The 19,014-nt window shown below is 41.3% G+C and overlaps 1 protein-coding gene across 2 annotated transcripts in view; it reads left to right on the forward strand.

Moving 5' to 3' along the window:
* MYLK (myosin light chain kinase) overlaps positions 1–19,014 on the forward strand; it is a 258,430-nt gene that overhangs the window by 34,851 nt on the left and 204,565 nt on the right. For both annotated transcript variants that reach the window (XM_045540120.1, XM_045540116.1), the window contains exon 2: positions 17,619–17,769. The gene's annotated coding sequence lies outside the window, so the exon portion shown is untranslated. The remainder of the gene's footprint in view (positions 1–17,618; positions 17,770–19,014) is intronic.

Genomic DNA, 19,014 nt, shown 5'->3' on the forward strand with positions numbered 1-19,014 from the left:
TATACTTAGCTTTAATACTCATGGTTGCAAAATTGCTACTTCACTTCCAGTTTTGTATCCCTAGTCCAAGCATGATGGAGAAAAAGGATAGTTGTGAAAGAAGCATGTACCTTTATTAAAGAGCTTTTTCTGGCTGCCCAACACAGTAACTTCCACTTATATATCATTAGTTAGAACTATGTCATATGGCAGTTTCTAGCTGCAAGGGAGCCTGGGAAGTGTAGTTTGTTTTTTAGTGTGGCACATTGCCTTCCCAGATACGGGTATGTTAGTAAGAAACAGGGGAGAATAAATATTGTGTAGACAACTATTATTGTCTACTATACATATGCATGTCAAGAAGCTAGAAAAAGAACAAAATAAACTTTTGAAAAAGTAGAAGGAAGGAAACAAAGATAGGGAGACAAATGAAATAAAATAGAAAACAATTTGGAAGATAAAAAAGTGATAAAATAGATAAATCCCTAGCAAGACTGTTTTTTTCCCCAAAAAAGGAGCCACAAATAATATTTTGAATGAAAGGGAAATATAACTACAGGTATGAAAATGATAATAAAAATCAAAAGACTATACTCCAAAAAATTTTATGCCAAAATTTGGGTTGGGAGAAGACATAGATTATTTTCTAGGCAAATATAATTTGCCATCACTACTTCAAAAGACACAGAAAATTCCAGTAAAATAACAATGATCAGAGAACTTAAAGTGACAATCAAGAGACATCTTCCTCAAAAAATGTCAGGCTTAAATGGTTTGTGTATGTAGTTTATTCAACTTCCAAGAAGTAGATAACCCTAATACTGTACAACTGTTTAAGAGAATAGAAAATGAGAAAAGCGATCTACTTTTACAATGATAGTAATACCCAGGCCAGACAAGAAGAATACAAGATAGGAAAATTATGGACCAATCTTATTGATAAAAATAGATGCTTATGAAATATTTGCAAATCCATTCCAAATACACTTAAGTAGAGTTTGTCCAAGGAATGTAAAGATGATTTGACATCAGAAAATATATTAATGTGATAAACCATGTTAACAGATTAGTAATACCTATAATCTATTAGATACAGAAAAAGCATTGGTCAGAATTTAGTACTCATCCATGATTGAGAAAAACTTATCAGCAAACTGAGAATAGAAGGGAACTTCCTTAACTTGATAAAGAATATCTATTAAAATAGTATAGCAAAAAACTCTCCTCAATAGTAAGATTAGGCTCTCTTCCCAAAAAGTCATGAAAAAGACAAGAATGCCTTTTGTCACTATTTATTTTCAGCATCATATAGGAGGTTCCAGGACCTCCCTTGGATACCCAAATCGACGAATGCTCAGGTACCTGATTTAAAATGGTGTAGTATTTGCTTATAACCTATATACATCCATATACTTTAAATCATCTCTAGATTGCTTATAATACCTAATAAAATGTAAATGCTATGGAAATGGTTATCATACTGTATTATTACTATTTTTTATTGTGGTATTGTTATTTTACATTGTATTTTTTTCCAAATATTTTTGATCCATAGTTGCTTGAATCTGTGGGTGCAGAACCCATAGATATAGAGGGCCAATATTATACAGTAAGAGCTTGCCACATTCCCTAGATAAAATAGCAATATATCAAAATCCTATTCCAGTAATAACCAATAAAAAAATTAATAAAGGATCCCATTTTCAACAATAAAAGTGTCGATATACCCAGAAGTACACCTAACCAAAAATATACACGAACATTTTTGGAGAAAATTACAAATAATTATTGAAAGGAAAAAAAAGAGATCGTTAATAAATGGAGAAAAAAAGCTTTGTTCTGAACTGGAAGATTCATTATAAAGGTGCCAGTTCTCCACAAATTAATTCATAAGTTAAATGCACTTCTATGGATCAGGATGTGGAACAACAGACTTCTACACTGCTGAAAGGGGTATAAATCAGTACAGAAGCTTTAAGAAACGATCTGGTTACATCCTTTACACCTAAGAGTTTCAGTCCTAAATGAAGAATCTTTCTTGTACATATCAGTAGATATGCATTAAAATATTCATTGCAGCAAAAAATAGGAAACAGTTTGTTTCCATCAGTAGAAGAATGAATAATAGTGATGTACTCATAGAATGAAATACTATATACAGCAGTAAAAGGAATTATAAGTATATTTCCTAAGAGATCAGTCTCAAAAACAATGCTGAACGAAAGAAGCAAGTTACAGAAGGATATAAAAAGAAGGGTGTTTAGATGACTTTTAGAGTCTGGAAAACAACTGTTTATGTTTATACTGTCTTTTTATGTATCCATACAAACATGATAAGCAGTGATGGTGCTTCCCTTAGGGAGGAAAGGATGTGGAAATGGGAAAAGAGGGTTCACCAAGAGCCTCAAAAGTATCTGATGCTCTTTTTATTAAGCATCTGTTTTGTCTCTATGATAGAAATCTTCCACTATTAAAAGGTGTTTTATCCTAAATACAGTGAGGTATTTTGGATTGAATCCTGGAATGGAAAAAGGACTTTACTGTCGTTCTTTGGTATACTTGGGGGATTGGTTCCAGGACTTCTGCACATGCCAAATTCTGCATATACTCAAGGCCTGCAGTTGGCGCTGCAGAACTTGCATATAAGAAAAGTCGCCCTTCTGTATATTTGGATTTCACATCCCGTGAATACTGTATTTTTGATCCACATTTGGTTGATAAAAATCTGTACGTGAGTGGACCTGTGCAGTTCAAATCTGTGTTGTTCAAGGGTCAACTGTAGTTGAAAAAACTGGTGAAGTCCAAATTGAACTGGATTAGCCAGATGTGGTGGCATGTGCCTGTAGGCCCAGCTACTGGGAAGGCTAAGGTAGGAGGATGGCTTGAGCCCAGGAGTTCAGGGTTACAGTGAGCTATGACAGCACCACTGCACTCTAGCCTGGGTGACAGAGTGAGGCCCTGTCTCTTAAAAAAAAAAAAAAAAAGATATGCTAGAATTACAAATAAAATCTGGAGTTTAATAAATAGACTATATCAGTGTTAGTTTTAGTTTTGACAAATTTACCATGGTAATAGGTTAACATAAGAGAAAACTCTGTACCATCTTTGCAACTTTTCTAAACTAATTATTCCCAAATAAAACGTCTATTTTAAACAGTGTGGAGGAATGAATTTTACTTTTCAAAAGGGCTTTCACAGTTCTTTCTCCTGCTCCCCACCCTCAGCACTCTCCACCCTGAGCCCTGTCCCTGGGGTGGATGTACACATGACAAGTCCTTATAAATATTTCCTGGGTTAATGCTTCTAGTCTGTGTGTCCTGCACATCTCATCTGTGCTGTTTTAGAACACTCCTAGAGGGCAAAGCCAGTCTCTCTGCAAAGTCTGATTTACTCCCATTTCATGGAGTAAAATCCTTGATACTCACCTAAGATTCAGAAATCTTAGAGCTGGACGGGACACTAACAAAGTGCCCTGCTCAGCCCCTCTCCACAGGGAGGTAAGTCACCTGGAGGCCAGAGAGGCTGAGGAACTCAGTGAGCAGAAAGGACTAGAACTCAGAAGTTTTGCTTCCTAGGATTATCTTTGCTCTCACCTCATTATCTCTCATAATAAAGGCAAATGAAGTTGAACATCCTCCTTTATTTGTTTTAAAAACTGGAGGAGAGGCCAGGGGCCATGTACCCATAGTCTCAGCTACTTGGAAGGCTGAAGTGGGAGAATCACTTGAGCCCAGGAGTTTGAGGCTGTAGTGCACAACGATTCTGCCTGTGAATAGCCACTGCTCTGCAGACTGAGCAACATAGTGAGACCCTATCTCTGATAAAAAAAACAAAAACCCAAGGAGAAGAGTTATATATTCACCCAGAAATAGTGATGGAAGACACTGGAGTTGGAGACATCAAGATGAGGTTGGTGCATCTTTTTGTCCCTTTGCTTTGGACCTTTTTAGGATTAAAGACTGCCTACCCTTAAGGGAGGGAAGTGTGGGCTGGAGTGCAGAGGAAACTAAGAGTTACAGAATGTGTTCCTGTCTCTCAGTCCTTATCACAACCCTCTGGAAAGGTCATTTGCTCCCATCTTACAGATGAGGTAACAAGGCTTAGAAAGGTGAAATGACTTCCCCAAGGTGGTAAAACTAGTAAGAGGTAGGCCTCTATTATAGGAAACCAGGGCTGATTCTAAGAACTCATGACTTAAATGCAAATTAAAACCACAGTGAGATACCATCTTACACTAGTCAGAATGGCTATTATTAAAAAAAAAATTAAAAAATAACATGTTGATGAGGATGCAGAGAAAAGGGAACTCTTACACACTGCTGGTAGGAATATAAATTAGTACAATCTCTATGGAAAACAGTATGGAGATTTCTCAAAGAACTAAAAATAGAACTACCATTCAATCTAGCAATCCCACTACTAGGTGTCTACCTAAAGGAAAAAAAATCATTATATCAAAAAGATACCTGCGCTCGCATATTTATTGCAGCACCATTCACAATAGTAAAGATATGAAATCAACCTAAGTGTCCACCAATGGATAATTGGATAAAGAAAATGTTGTATATATACACCATGGACTACTCTTCATCCATAAAAAAGAATGAAATAGTATCTTTTGCAGCAACATGGATGGAACTAGAGGCCTTTATTTGAAGTGAACTAACTCAGACCCAGAAAGACAGATACAACATGTTCTCACTTACAGGTGGGAGCTAAATAACATACCCACATGGAAGCGGAGTGTGGGACGATGGACGATGGAGACTCAGAGGGGTGAGGGGTTGGGTAGGGGTGGATGATGGGAGGCTGCTTGGTGGGTACAGTGTGTGTTGCTTCAGGGATGGATGCACTGAAGGCCCTGACTTCACCACAATGCAATATATCAACGTAGCAAAATTGCACTTGTACCCTATGAATATATACAAATTAAATGGGGAAATAAAAGAACTCATGACTAAGGAAGACCCCTCTGAAATCAGGGAGGATAAATTCCCTAGAGCCAACTTCCACTCTCGGGAGAGCTGTGGCTGGGAACTATGTAGATTGTGAGTCAAGGCAGAACAGCCAACCATGGGACAGGCTGAGGACAGCTTCGGGCGGTGTGGCCTGCCAGGACTACAAGCCACAGCAGATTCTTCCCTCTGGAAAAGAAAAAGTTCTGCAGGTCGGCTCCCTGCTCATTCCTCCCACCCCTCATTCCTCTGTCCCGTCCCAGCTCCGGGGTGCCTATGTGCACTGGCCTTCCTGGACAGGCCTCCCCAAAACCAATGTCCCCGCTTTGCTCTGTTTAGTAGGTGTGGGAGAGGTTCATGTGACTGAAGAGGACACCTAGGGGCTTGATTGAGATGCGTGTGAGAGTAAACGAAATCACTACGCAAATGTGGTTGTTGGCTGAACACAGAGCGTTAGCCTGGGAGGTTTGTGGGAGCCAGGAGGGAGAGTGCCTTTTGAGAGAGGTCTCCCAGGAGAATATGAGATTAGTTGAGGTTCAGTGAGTTCCTTTGTTGCTAACTCAAGAAGCGTATTTGAAGGGATAAGCCCCCTCACTTAGAGCAGAGCATCCTAGCCTTGTCTCCATAGTGACAGTGCTCAAACAGAGGCTTAAAAACCAGAAGTGCCAGGTCGGAGGGATTCCTTCGGAGCTGTGCTTCCCTGGTAGAGGTCCCAGCTATTGTGTGCTGTGGAGCAGAGGGACAGGGGGTTTGAATAGCTTCCCTTCCTTCCTGTCTCTTGCTGTGGGGCTTTTGTTTTGGTTTTTCTCTCTGGACTAATGTGGCCTTTGGAAAGGGGTGCCTCTCTGCAGAAGGAATAGTCTTCATTTAGACCTGTGTCAGAAGTAGGAGGCATCTCTCTTTTTCAGGCCCTTTTCTTTGTTGGGTATGCTGTTAGCTTGCCATTCTGGGACTTCAGAGAGTTCTCTGTAAAGCCAGCCACCTTGCCCCTGTCGCTGTTAGAACATGAATCTGTTTGCAGCAAGCTACACACATTCTCCTCCTTGTCCTGCTCCCTAGCTTGGATGCCCTCAGGCCTAGCTGTTCCTTGCTACTTCACAGGGAAAGGATAAAAGGGCCCTTACAACCAGGCTAACCTGTGAAATGTGGTGACTTGGCTTATGTGGCCTCTTTAAACTGTACCCCAATTTGCAAGGACATATTAAGAGACATGATTGTTTCTTCTAATCTGTCTGTCTTCATTGCTTCCAGTACCTTGAACATCTGTCTGGCCTTCTGCATCTCTGCTTTGACAATCTGGTTTCTAGACTTTGGCTTGCTTTGACCTGTGGACTGCTGAGACTCGAGCTACTGAATTACCGACAGTTGGTGGTAAAGGGTGTCTAGATTTTATTACTCCTCCTGGTCCCAGGTCCCTGTCTGATGAGGCATGCTCCACACTGTCCCAAGACCATACCCTGAGCACCACCAAGCCGTCTGTGTTCAGTATCAGAATATATAGGTTCTGTCTGGCCAGAGCCAACATGGTGTCTGGCCCAGCAGCAAATTGGGATCCAACCTAAGCTGTGTTAGACATAGTCCTGCCTTATGGTGCTTGCAGTATAGTGATAGGTGACACTAGAATATAAGTTCCTCCCAAAAGGGACCTTTGTCTATTTTGCTTTGTTCATTAATATATTCTCTGTTCTTAGAACAGTGACCAGTATTTAAGTGTTTAATAAAAATGTGTTGAATAATGAATGAATGGACAAAATGTACATGTACAATGTCTATGTATGATGTCAAAAGAGAGAAGTACAATAAATAGGGGAATTTCAGAGAGATGAGATAACAGTAGGTAAAACCAACAAAAATGTTGATCTTGTTTATTGATATTGATTATATGATTCTTTGGAATTTGCTGAGACTTGCATTATAGCCTCTTATAGTTTAATTTTTAAAAATATTTCGTATGTGCTTGAAAAGAATAATGCATATTTTATAATTATCAGGTATCGGGTTCTATATATGTCTGTTAAATCAAGCTTTTTTGCCTATGGTAACAAACCTGGGAGTTTTCACACAAATAATTGCCACATTGAATTAAATTGAGTAGAATTGGTCTGATTATGAGCTGTTATATTGAGGGTACAGTTACTGGACCCCCATTTCTAAAACTAATGCCAAGGATATCCTCTAAGTCTTTATCTCACTCCTGTTATTATTGCATAGTGATTCTCCTTCCTGATTGATTACATTAAAGTCTATTTTGTCTGATATTAATTCTGCTATTCCAATTCTCTTATGATTAGTTTTTGCCTGACATTTTTTCATTTATTTCTTTCAATACCTTTATGTGTTTTAGGTTCATCTTATGAACAGTATATAGCTGTAATATATAGATACAGATATAGATATTACAGATGATATTGTATAATATTAATATATATAATCTGTCTTTTAACTGGCAAATTTGATCCATTTATATTTATTGTGATTTCTGATACAGCTGGAGTTGGAGAGACATGAGTGTAGAGGGATGGAAGAATTGCTAATGGCCATGATGGGGGATAATCTACCACAACAGTGTACTAGAAGATATCAAATAAATGTCAGTTCTCCTTTCTAACTCCTGTCTCCAGTTTCTGCCTATTGGATATTTGGATGATTTAAGTTAATTTTTTCTGATCACCTCCTTGAATGCAAATGTCGTATCCTCCTGATGACACTTTCAGCCTCTCTAACCTCTAGCAGACCTTGTGGGTGGTGCATGAAGGAACTGAGATGATTTCAGGAGGGTTAAAGAGGGAGTGGGTGGGAAGAAAATCATGGCCAGGAGGTGTTGATGACTCATTGAAAACATGTGAATGGAAAGGAAGGCTAGAAATAGGGTGGTAGCTGGAAAGAGCAGTAGATTCTGAATGTGGGTATTTTTAAGAGAAAATGTCTGGAGGTAGAGAGGAAGGAACTGACAGAAAAGAAATAGCTAAAGATACTAATGAGGCAACAACTTATTAGCCTCTTTAGAGTAAGTAGCAGGAAGAGAAGTATACAGAATGAAATGTTTTTACATAGTGTACTATAGAAATACATATATCTACTAAATTATTGGTGTAAACTACATACAGATATGCAACATGAGTTTTAAAATGTAGATTAATATCATATTTTACTTAGCTCTTAATAAACATTAATTAAGCCAACTGGATTTTCTTTTTCTACTCTTAGCACTAGAAAGAACTTTCAATGTAATCAAGTCTATATTCTCATCTAAGGCAGGAGACCCCTGACAGCATCCCTGACAGATAGTTGTCCAGGACCTTTTGAATACTTGTGGTTTTAAGAATCCACCACCTCAAATACAAAGCAGCTGCCTCTGTCCAGAGATCTGATAACATGAACCCCTTCTTTTATTCAGTAGAAATCTGCCTGTGTGTAACTAGCTCTCTCTGGAACAACGTATCATAATTTCATTAATATAATTTCATTATATGTTTGAAGTCTCTACCGTATATCCATCCCTTCATACCCCATCTTCTGACATCACCTGAGATCTTTTTTATAAGAGGACTTCTGGATCCTCCAAGAAGTTTTGTGCATTCTGATTAAACCAGTTGTCCAGAACCGTGAATGATAATTGAATTTTGTCAGATGCTTTTTTTTTGTATCTAACAAAATGATGTAGTTTTATTCTCTTTAATCATTTGGTATTATAAATTACACTGATTTTCAAATGTTGAACCAGCCTAATGTTTCCAGGATACATTCCATGTGATAATAATATATTTTTTCAAACTATATTGCTGAATTTGATTTGCTAGTATTTTTTTTGAGTATTTTTATGTTTATATTGATGAAGAATATTGGTCTGGGGTTTTCTGTTTTTGTAATGTCTTTATCTTATATTTATATCAAGTAATGTTTGCCTCATAAAATTTCTTTAGTTCATATTGTCTGTTTCTTCTTGTGTGAGTTTTGGTAGTTTGTGCCTTTCCAGGAATCTGTCTGTTTTATCTAAGTTGTCAAATTTATGGGCATACCATAGAATTATTCATATTTGTTATCTTTTAATTTTTTTATTTTTATAGATTAGGAGGTACAAGTACAGTTTCCTTATATGACATATCATGTAGTGGTAAAGTCTGGGCTTTAGTGTATCCATAACGCAAACAGTCTACATTGTACCCTTTAAGTAATTTCTCTTCATTCACTCACCTCCCACACTCCTACCCTTCTGAGTCTCCAATGACTATTATTCCTTTCTCTGTGTTCATGTGTACACATTATTTAGCTCCCACTTATAAGTGAAAACGTGGTATTTGATTTTCTTTTTGAGTTATTTCACTTAAGATAATGGCTTCTAGTTCCATCCATGTTGCTGCAAAAGACATGATCTCATTCTTTTTTATGCCTGAGTAGTATTCCATGGTGTGTGTGTATGGGTGTGTGTGTGTGTGTGTGTGTGTGTGTGTGTATCTCATATTTTTTTAATCCAGTCATCCATTGATGGACAACTTCAGTTGATTTCATACCTTTACTATTGTGAATAGTGCTGTGAGAAACGTGTGTAGGTATCTTTTTGATATAATGATTTCTTTTTCTTTGGGATTGCTGTTCTATTTTTAGTTCCTTGAGAAATCTACATACTGTTTTCTATAGAGGCTGTACTATTAATAGTTTATATTCCCACCAACAGTGTTTAAGAGTTCTCTTTTCTCCGCATCCTCACCAACATCTATTATTTTTTTTTTGACCTTTTTAATAATAGCCATTCTGACTGGTATAAGATGGCATCTCATTGTGGTTGTAATTTGCATTTGTCTGATGTTGAGAATTTTTTCATATCATTGTGGCCATTTGTGTATCTTCTTTTGAAGAATATCTGTTCATGTTCTTTGCCCATTTTTTAACGGGGTTGTTGAGTTGTTTGAGTTCCTTGTTGATTCTGGATATTAGTCCTTTGTTGGATATATAGTTTACAAATATTTTCATCCATTGTATAGGCTGTCTATTCACTCTGTTGATTATTTCTTTTGCTGTGAAGAAGCTTTTTCATTTAATTAAGTCTTATTTGTCTGTTTTTGTTGCATTTGCTTTTGAGGTCTTACTCATGAATTCTTTGCCTAGGCCAATGTCCAGAAGAGTTTTTCCTAGGTTTTCTTTCAGCATTTGTATAGTTTCAGGTCTTACATTTAGGTCTTTAATCCATCTTGAGTTAATTTTTGCATGTGGTGAGACATAGGGTTCTGATTTCATTCTTTTGCATGTGGCTATCCAATTTTCCCAGCACCATTTATTGAATAAGGTGTCCTTTCCCCAGTGTATGTTTTTGTGGACTTCCTCAAAGATCAGTTGGCTATAGGTCTGCGGTTTTATTTCTGGGTTCTCTATTCTGTTCCATTGATCTTTGTATCTATTTTTATACCAGTATCATGCTGTTTTGTTTACTACTGCCTTGTAGTCTAATTTGAAGTCAGGTAATGTCATGCTTCCAGCTTTGTTCTTTTTATTCATGGTTACTTTGGCTATGTGGGCTCTTTTTTGGTTCCGTCTGAATTTTAGGATTGTTTTTTCTAATTCTATAAAATATGACATTGGTATTTAGATACAAATTGCATTGAATCTGTAGATTGCTTAGTGCAGTATGGTCATTTTAACAACATTGATTCTTATAATCCCTGAGTATGGAATGTTTTTCTATTTGTTTGTGTCATCTACAATTTTTTTTATCAGTGTTTTGTAGTTTTCCATGTACAGCTCTTCCACTTCCTTGGTTAAATGTATTCCTAGGTATAGGTATTTTTTTTCGTAGCTATTTTAAATGGGATTGACTTCTTGATTTTGTTCTCAGCATGATCATTATGGGTATGTAGAAATGTGACAGATTTTTGTGTGATGATTTTGTATCCTGAAACTTTTACTGAACTTATTTATCATATCTGGGAGTTTTTTTCATGGAATCTGTAGGGTTTTCCAGGTATAAGATCATATTGTCAGCAAACAGAGATAATCTGACTTCCTTTTTTCTCATTTGAATGCCTTTATTTCTTTGTCTTGCCTGATTGCTATGGCTAACACTGCCAGTACTATGTTGAGTAGGAGTGGTAAAAGTGGACATCCTTTCTTGTTTCAGTTCTTAGGGGGAATGCTTTCAGTTTTTCCCTGTTCAAAATGATGTTGGCTGTGAGTTTGTCATATATGGCTTTTACTATTTTGACATATGTTCTTTCTATGCCTAATTTGTTGAGAGTTTTTATCATGAAAGGATGCCTTATCTTTTTAATGTCTGTGGGATCTATAGTGATGTCCCTTCTTTTTTTCCTGAGATTTATAATTTGTGTCATCTTTCTTTTTTTCCTGATCAGCATGACTAAAGGCTTACTAATTTTACTGATCTTTTCAAAGAACAAAGTTTAGGTCTCATCAATTTTCTTTCTTTTTTTTCCAATTTCTTTGATTTCTGCTTTTATCTCTGTTGTTTCGTTGTCTCTGATAGATTTGGATTTAATTTGCTCTTTTTCTAGTTTTCTATAAGTGGAAGCATAAATCGTTGAATTGAGACTTTATTTCTTTACTAACATAAACATTTAATGCTATACATTTTCTTCTGAGCTTTTTCTGCATCCCCCCAAATTTCATACATTGTGTTTTCATGTTAATTCAATTTGAAATATTTTCTATTACTCATTATGTCTTCTTTTTTGAACTGAGTTATTTATAAATGTGTTGTTTAATCTCCAAACATTTTAGGAATTTTTCAGATATCCTCCTGATACTAATTTCTAGTTAATTTCGTGATGATCAGAGAACATTTCCATGTGGTTTCACTTCTTTCAATTTGATTCAGGTTTGTGTAGTAACTCAGAATGTAGTCTCTATTGATGAATGTTTCATGTTTACTTGAAAAAAAAGTGTATTTTGCATTTATTGAGTAGAGTGTCCATTCAGCCATGTTGATTTATAGTGACGTTCAGCCCTTCTATATCCTTACTTATTTTCTGTATACTTGTTTTTATCAATTACTGAGAGAGGAATGTTGAAGTCTCTAACTACAATTGTGGATTTTCCTAGTTTTTTCAGTTCTAAGAATTTTTGAATAATGTGTTTTGGAGCCCTGTGTTGGATGCATGCACATTTAGGAGAGTTCCCCAAACTCAGAATTTCAAACATCTTTCCTATAGGAGGTTCACTAAGAAATCTACAAGCGTCATGTGGTGGCCTAGCAGATGTTCCTTCTCTGCAGGGAAGTTACCCATGCCCTGGGGTGTCATATGTTTCCAGACACTCAGAACTCTTCTACATGCTTCTTGATGTTTCTGGTATGGAATAAGCCCGAAAATATATCAAGTGAAAAAAACAAGGTGTAGAATAGTGTGTGTAATATGCTATCATTTGTATTTAAGAAAAAGTAGGCCAGCCTGAGCAAGAGCGAGACCCCGTCTCTACTAAAAATAGAAAGAAATTATATAGACAACTAAAAATATATATAGAAAAAAAAAATTAGCCAGGCATGGTGGCACATGCCTGTAGTGCCAGCTACTGGGGAGGCTGAGGCAGTAGGATTGCTTAAGCCCAGGAGTTTGAGGTTGCTGTGAGCTAGGCTGATGCCATGGCACTCACTCTAGCCGGGCAACAGAGCGAGACTCTGTCTCAAAAAAAAAAAAAGAAAAGAAAAAGTAGGGATAAAAATATACATGTATTTTTATAACATATCTCTAGGAGACACCAATGATATGGCTGACTTTGTGGAAGGGAAGTAGGTTCTGGGTACTTGGGAGCAGGGGTGGGTTCAAGATCTTTCACTGTATATACCTTTTGTGTCTCTTCAATTGTAGGGTTGAGGGAAAACCTCCCCTTTACCCTCTGAAGCTTCATCGAAAATCAACTGACAAAAGGCCGATTAATAGGAGAAAAGGCATACAAATTTATTTGATCATAGTTTTACAGGACCCAAGAGCCTTCAGAATGAAGACCCAGAGGTACAGGGGAAACCGTCCATTTTTGTGATGTTTAGGTTCAACAAAGTATGGACAGCCATGTAGAAATATGATTGGACAAAAAGAGTATGATATAATGCTAACACTGGGTGGGGAACCCAGCAAGGCCTGTCTGTCTAGATTCTTGGCCTCTCTGTGCAGCATTCTTTCCTTCTGCACATGGGGCAGGACCCTCTCTATAAGGGAGGTCTTATGATCTACAATCAAAAAATGTGGGTCATATAATTTCTTTACGGCAAGAGGTAGGTCAGATAACTTCTTTATGGCTAGTTTTTCCACAGAAAGGTGGCAGAGGTGTGGGGGAGGAACTTAATGGCCAGAGGTAGGTCAGATAATTTCTTTATGGCTAGTTTTTCCACAGAAAGGTGGGGGTGAGATGGGAGAGGAAGTTGAGTAATATTTTTAGGTTTTATGGCTGGCTTTGGGGAAAAGGAATTCTGATTTCCATGACCTGCCTTGGGGAAAAGAGATCCTAGTTTCTATCGCTAGCATCTTGGGAGAATAAGGGGCCAGAGACAGGAGGCCAGGAGAAGGTCAGAGAGAAACTTGTGCTTTGAAGGCTGTTTCTGAGGCCTTCATTTTGGGATGTTGCTTTCTGCGCCCAAACACAAGTTTGAACTTCTTTTATTCAAAGAAAAATACAAGCTAAATGTAAAACTAAAAAATTCTTCTAGGATGGTTAATCAAACTTGAGGCTTAGACTAGCCCCCGATAATTTACCCTTGCCCCCATTTCTCATCATTAGGTCGTCCCTCTTCAGGCCTCCACCCCAGTCATCTGCCAGCAACAGACTTGTTGAAACATCTTGGTGCCTCTCGGAGTCTAATAGGAGCTCTACACAGGGATGAGGCAGCGTCTCTAAAATATCTCATGTGACTAATTGCCACATTTAGCCCCAAACTTCTAGACCAGTGGTTCTCACACTTGAGCCTGCATCAGAGCCATCTGGAGGGCTTGTTAGTACACAGGTTTCTCAGCCCCACCCTGGGTTTCTGATTCAGCAGGTCTCGGGTGGACCCAAGAATCTGCATTTCTAACAAGTTCCCAAGTGACGCTAATTAGGGACCACACTTTGAGAACCACTGCTCCTGACTAAAATAGTTTCTCCTGTGACGTATTTGTGTGCGGTGTTGGTGTTCCAGCTGTGCCCTATTTAGACCTAAGAAATGAAAATCAGGAGAGGTAGGCTCCTTTCCCCGGGCAGGCCCGTAGCGCACCGGGGTCCAGCTCTCTGTCCAGCCAGCACTGCCGCCAGGCTCCTTCCTCCTCATGAGACAACATGCGCTTTACCTCCAGCAGAGCCGACACATCACAAACCTGGCCTCCCCTCCATCTATACTTCCCAGAGCAGACATTCTCGTGGTCACTGTGGTCAACTCCCTGTGAAGACTTAATTGGTATTTAAGAGGAGGCACAAGAAGAGCCCTGCTGATTACTGATTTCCTTCCCAGTGTTTCTCTGGAGGGGTGTGTTAGCATTTTAGGCCAGACACTTCTTTACAATCAGCTTCTGTTTAATGTGGGACGTTGGGCTCCCTTCCCCTGTCCTCAAGTCACTGTGACAATCAGTGATCCTGCCACACATCCTAAGGTCCTCCCACCTGCTCCCCCATGGGTGACGAGGACAGAGACTTCCTCTGAGAACCACAGAGACTTGTTTGTATTAAATCACCAGACCCCTGCCCAAACCACTGTTTTATATCCCTGCAAAAATCCCAAGTCATGCTTTGATATTTTCCTTACTTTTATGAAATGTTGATATTAAAAAGTTACCAAATGCTGAATGTTTCTCTTTCTGAAAACGCCATAGGTGGAATTGTCCATCATCGTGTTCAGTCCTCTCTCTGGAGAGAGGCCTTTTGGAGGTTAGCACTGGAGGGCCTGGTTTCCTGATGAAGTGGCTCTGTGTCCTTGTCCAACAAGAATTATGTGACCCATCCTGTTTCATCTTTTTGCTATGAGTGTTGGGGAACTCGGGGATAGATATAACGCTTGAGTGGCAAAATTAGCTTAGAAAACAATTTTGCATATATTATCAGCTTTTATACAGTTTTAATTTTTAAATAATCTGTAGCTTTATTTTGTGCTATCTTGTGATGGCTTCAAGTCCTTTGAGAAGCAGGAGGAGTATAAAGTGTCTGTGGTACAGGTGAGTTATGAAATGATTAGAGCTACGTGTGGCCTAATCAGCTGGGCAAAGAATGGGAAGAGCAGAGCACCCAGGGGCCTCCTGTGGGCGTGGGGCTGGGTGGTGGGCCCAGGACAGGAGGGGCAGCAGGCCAGGAGGCTCCTCTGGCTGGCAGAAAGTGGAAGGGTGGCTGGTGAGGATGAGGTGCCAGGTGCACGCACACTGCAGGTGGAGTCCACAGGGGTTTCTGAGCCCTCACCAGGGGTGGGGGATCATTGAGGAGAGTGTCAGCAGATGGCCCCAGCTTGACCTTTCTCCTCAAGGTCAACAGAAGTCCTGCTGGGACGGCCTAGCTTAGCCCACGAGAGCTGCAGAAACCATTCCTTATGGACAGTCCATCCTGCGTCAGCTCCCACTTGGTCCTGAGGCCAAACAGGTTATAGGGAGCAGCTGGGTGTAAATGGGGCCGGCTCCCAGGATTCTTTCTGCTCACACCCCCTGCGCAGGTGGAAAAGAGCATCTGGCCACGGAATCCCACCCCATCCTGCCCCTCCTCTGAGAGCCCAGTTACTCCTATTTCCTCTAAGTATGCCTCAAAGTGTGGGGGGAACCACCACCTTAAACCAACGGTTTCCACCCTCTAGGTCTCCTGTGTGATTTATGAAAGGATTGTGTAAGGACCTTTTAATTGGAAAGCCTCCCTGCTGAAATGCTGTCTTCTCTGTCTATGCCACCATAACCCTGAGACTGGATAATGTATAGTAAACAGAAATTTATTCCTCATGGTTCTGGAGGCTGGGAATGCCAAGATCAAGGGCAGCAGCAGATTTAGTTATGACGAGGGCTGCTCTCTGCTTCTGAGAAGGCATCTTTTTGCTGTGTCCTCATGTCAGAATCTTGGGCCTTGGCACCCAAGATGTCTGGGTGGCAGTCTGCCCTCAGTCCTTGGGGTGCTCTTGGCCGAACAATGACCAGACACACCAAAGTGTCAAGTCCAGACTATTGTCCCAGTCCCCTGACTCTTTTTTTGGAAAAATCACCAGCAAGGCCAATATGACCGAGTAACCTCAGGCAGGGAGCAGTTTCACGAGAGCAGCTCCTTGTCGTGGGATAAAACAGATCTGTCTGAGAGTGGAAAGCAAACGACTCACTCACTGACTGCCCCACTCACTTCCTCCTGACCTCTCGGATTCTTTCCTTTTATTAGCCCAGTCTGGAGGCGGGCTCTTGGGAGGTGTAGGATGTTATCAGATGATCAACAGTTGTGCTCAAAATTCCATCTGCATATATGAGCTCCCTCTAAGAAAGCCCACCTGGGGGTGTGAACCGCAGTGCAGATTCAAGCTGATGGCATATTAATTACCCTTAGGTTACTCTAGGTCATTTCTAAATCCTATCAGGCCCGGGCTGGGGAATTCCTAGATTGATAAAGCATTCCCTCCTTCCCCAGGTGTAGCAGTTTCTCGGGATAGGATTAAGGGTGGGGCAGCACAAAAATGGAGTGCCTGCCCTTATCCTTCTTCCCAGATGGTGCAATTGCTCGAAACAGCACCAAAGCAGGGAGCCCTTGTCCCAAAAAGAGCCGGAGATCCTAACTATCTACCTAACACTCATGTGGCAGAAGACAGAAGGGCAAAAAGGGGCCTAGCTGGTTCCCTTTAGCCCCTTTATAAGGTTGCTAATCCCATTCATGAAGGCTCTACTCTTAGGACTTAGTCACCTCCTAAAGGTCCCACTGTTTAACACTGTTGCACTGGGGATTAAGTTTCAACATGAATTTTGGAGGAGACACAAACATTCAAGCCATAGCAACTGCCACTGTGAGAGCTTGATTTCCTTTGGGTTTGCAAACTGTGCTTTGGAAGGGTGGCCCATAAAGGGCCCAGAAATAAGTCATCTGTATCTTTGAGGAAATGGGTTTACTGCTTATTATAGGAATTTCCTTCCTGCTTAAGAAGCAAAGGAGATTTGCCCTCAGAGGGAAGCAAAAGTTTCTGAAGGGAGAAGGGGGCACTTCAGGAGCCTGGGCCAAGGGGAATGGGTGGACCCCGTGGGCTGCCTCAGCGTGAGTTCTGGGGGAGCAGAGGATGTGGACTCAGTCCTTGGACAGGGTGGGTAGGGGAGTCACTCATCTCTGAGGACAGTCCTCTCCTGGGGTGTCAGTGTTTTCTTCCTGCCCACTCAGCTCCTTCCCCTGCCCATGTCACCAAAGCCAGGCCCCTGCTTGCCAGGAGCCAGCTCCCTCCAGACAGCCCCAACAGCCACCTGCCCGTGTTGCCTTTCACCTGCAGGGAGGCGCTCCCAGGGCCTCTCCCCAGACCCCAAGAACTCACCTGAGCACTGCCCTCCACAGTACTCTGCAGAGGAAGAAAGCACCTAGTCTGGTTCTCCTTGTAACCATTGTTCCTGAACTCTAAACCTGCAACCCCCCACAGGGTAATAAAAGCTACCTATTGTCGCCTCTGGGAAGTTCCTCTGTTTCCAGGGGGCCTGTCGTGGGAGTGCGAGTCCCTCCCCGCTGCTCCCACACCCCCCTTGCGTGTCTGTCTCTGATTTGCCTTTCCTTTCCTCTCCCACCCAGGTGGCTCCAAACCGCTGCCTCTGCTGCAGTTCAGCACAACTTCGGGAGTGTCCCAGCTGAGAACTCCCCGAGCCCAAGGGAAGCAGATCTCCAGGACATCGTTCCTGTCCCCCTGGCCCAGTTGCCACAACAAACAGCAGACAAGACGGTGGTGAGTGGGCAGAGTTTAAATTACGCTGTTGACTGTTCCTCCTCAGTCTGCCCTGGGGAGGCCGCCGAGGGGAACGGTGTGTCTTCCTGGGCGCCCAGGAGAGAGTGGTGCCCCCCAGGTGAGGCGACACCCGGCCAGCTGCCCAGGCAGGCGGAGCGAAGGCAGCATGCATTAGCGTTATCTGTTGATCTTGGCTTAGCCAGTCAGAATTCTAGAACTGGCAAACTCGGTGGGAACCGTCAGTGGAGCCAGACGAGAAACACGATTAAGGCCCTGCTGGGTGCCCTGGCCTCTGCTAGAAACTGTTCACCCTGTGAACGGTGGTGCTTCGTCCTCCTTAACTGGCTGAAGATGTCCGCCAGGAAGCGGCTCTCCGTAACTGTGTTTGGTTGTGATCTCTCCTTTGGCTCCATGGTTCCTCAGTAAGCAGGCATTGCTGGGGTTGGAGCACAGGTGGAATTCTCTGTCGCCGGTTCCGTGGGACCGAGTGGTTCCAGGTCCTGACCAAGAGCCCCCGGGTCGCTGCTGCACAGACACAGCCATCTGCAGTCTGTTCAGTGAGAAGTTCCGTGTGACAACAGACATAGAGGGAGCCTATTTAACTGAGAGGGTGTCTTCTTTGGGCAGCTATACAATGGTAAATATTCTCAATTACATTTAAAAATATGTGCCATCTTTTGGGGTTTCATATGTGTAATTGGAGTGGGGGTGGTAGTGTTCCCATTGCTTTCTGCAGCTTTAGCAAGTGAGGAAGGTGGTTTCCCTCTGCCACCCTTGACCCTCTCCTTAGGGTCTCACATGACAGTACTTCAAGGGTCCCCGGCCAGTGTCAGCCTGGAGAGGGCTGTGCTCACTGTCACTGCAAAGGAGGCCGCAGGGCCAGAACCGGGTCCAGTGAAGCAAAGACAGTGAGAAGGGCAGGGGTGGAGTGGGGAGGGGGAGGCAGGAATTAGTAAAAGGACGTGTGGCTTGGGATTTAAAAAAACTATACTGATTATTTCCCCCATGGTTCTAAACCTGCTTTGAACGATGGCCCCATCATTGACTTGAGACAACAGCTTCTGAGACTACTTTGAAAGACAAAGCTAAGTATCTAGGTTTTGCTCTTTTATTAAGGAAATAAATCTCATAACATTAAAGGAATTTTTACAAAGTGGCTATGAGGTTGGATCTACAGTGGCTGATAAGGGGAAAGCAGTGCCCTGCCGCTGCCTGAAGGAAAGCAGCTGACATGGGGCTTTGTCT

This window comes from Lemur catta, chromosome 1 (assembly GCF_020740605.2).
Source record: "Lemur catta isolate mLemCat1 chromosome 1, mLemCat1.pri, whole genome shotgun sequence".
NCBI classification, from domain to species: Eukaryota; Metazoa; Chordata; class Mammalia; order Primates; family Lemuridae; genus Lemur; species Lemur catta.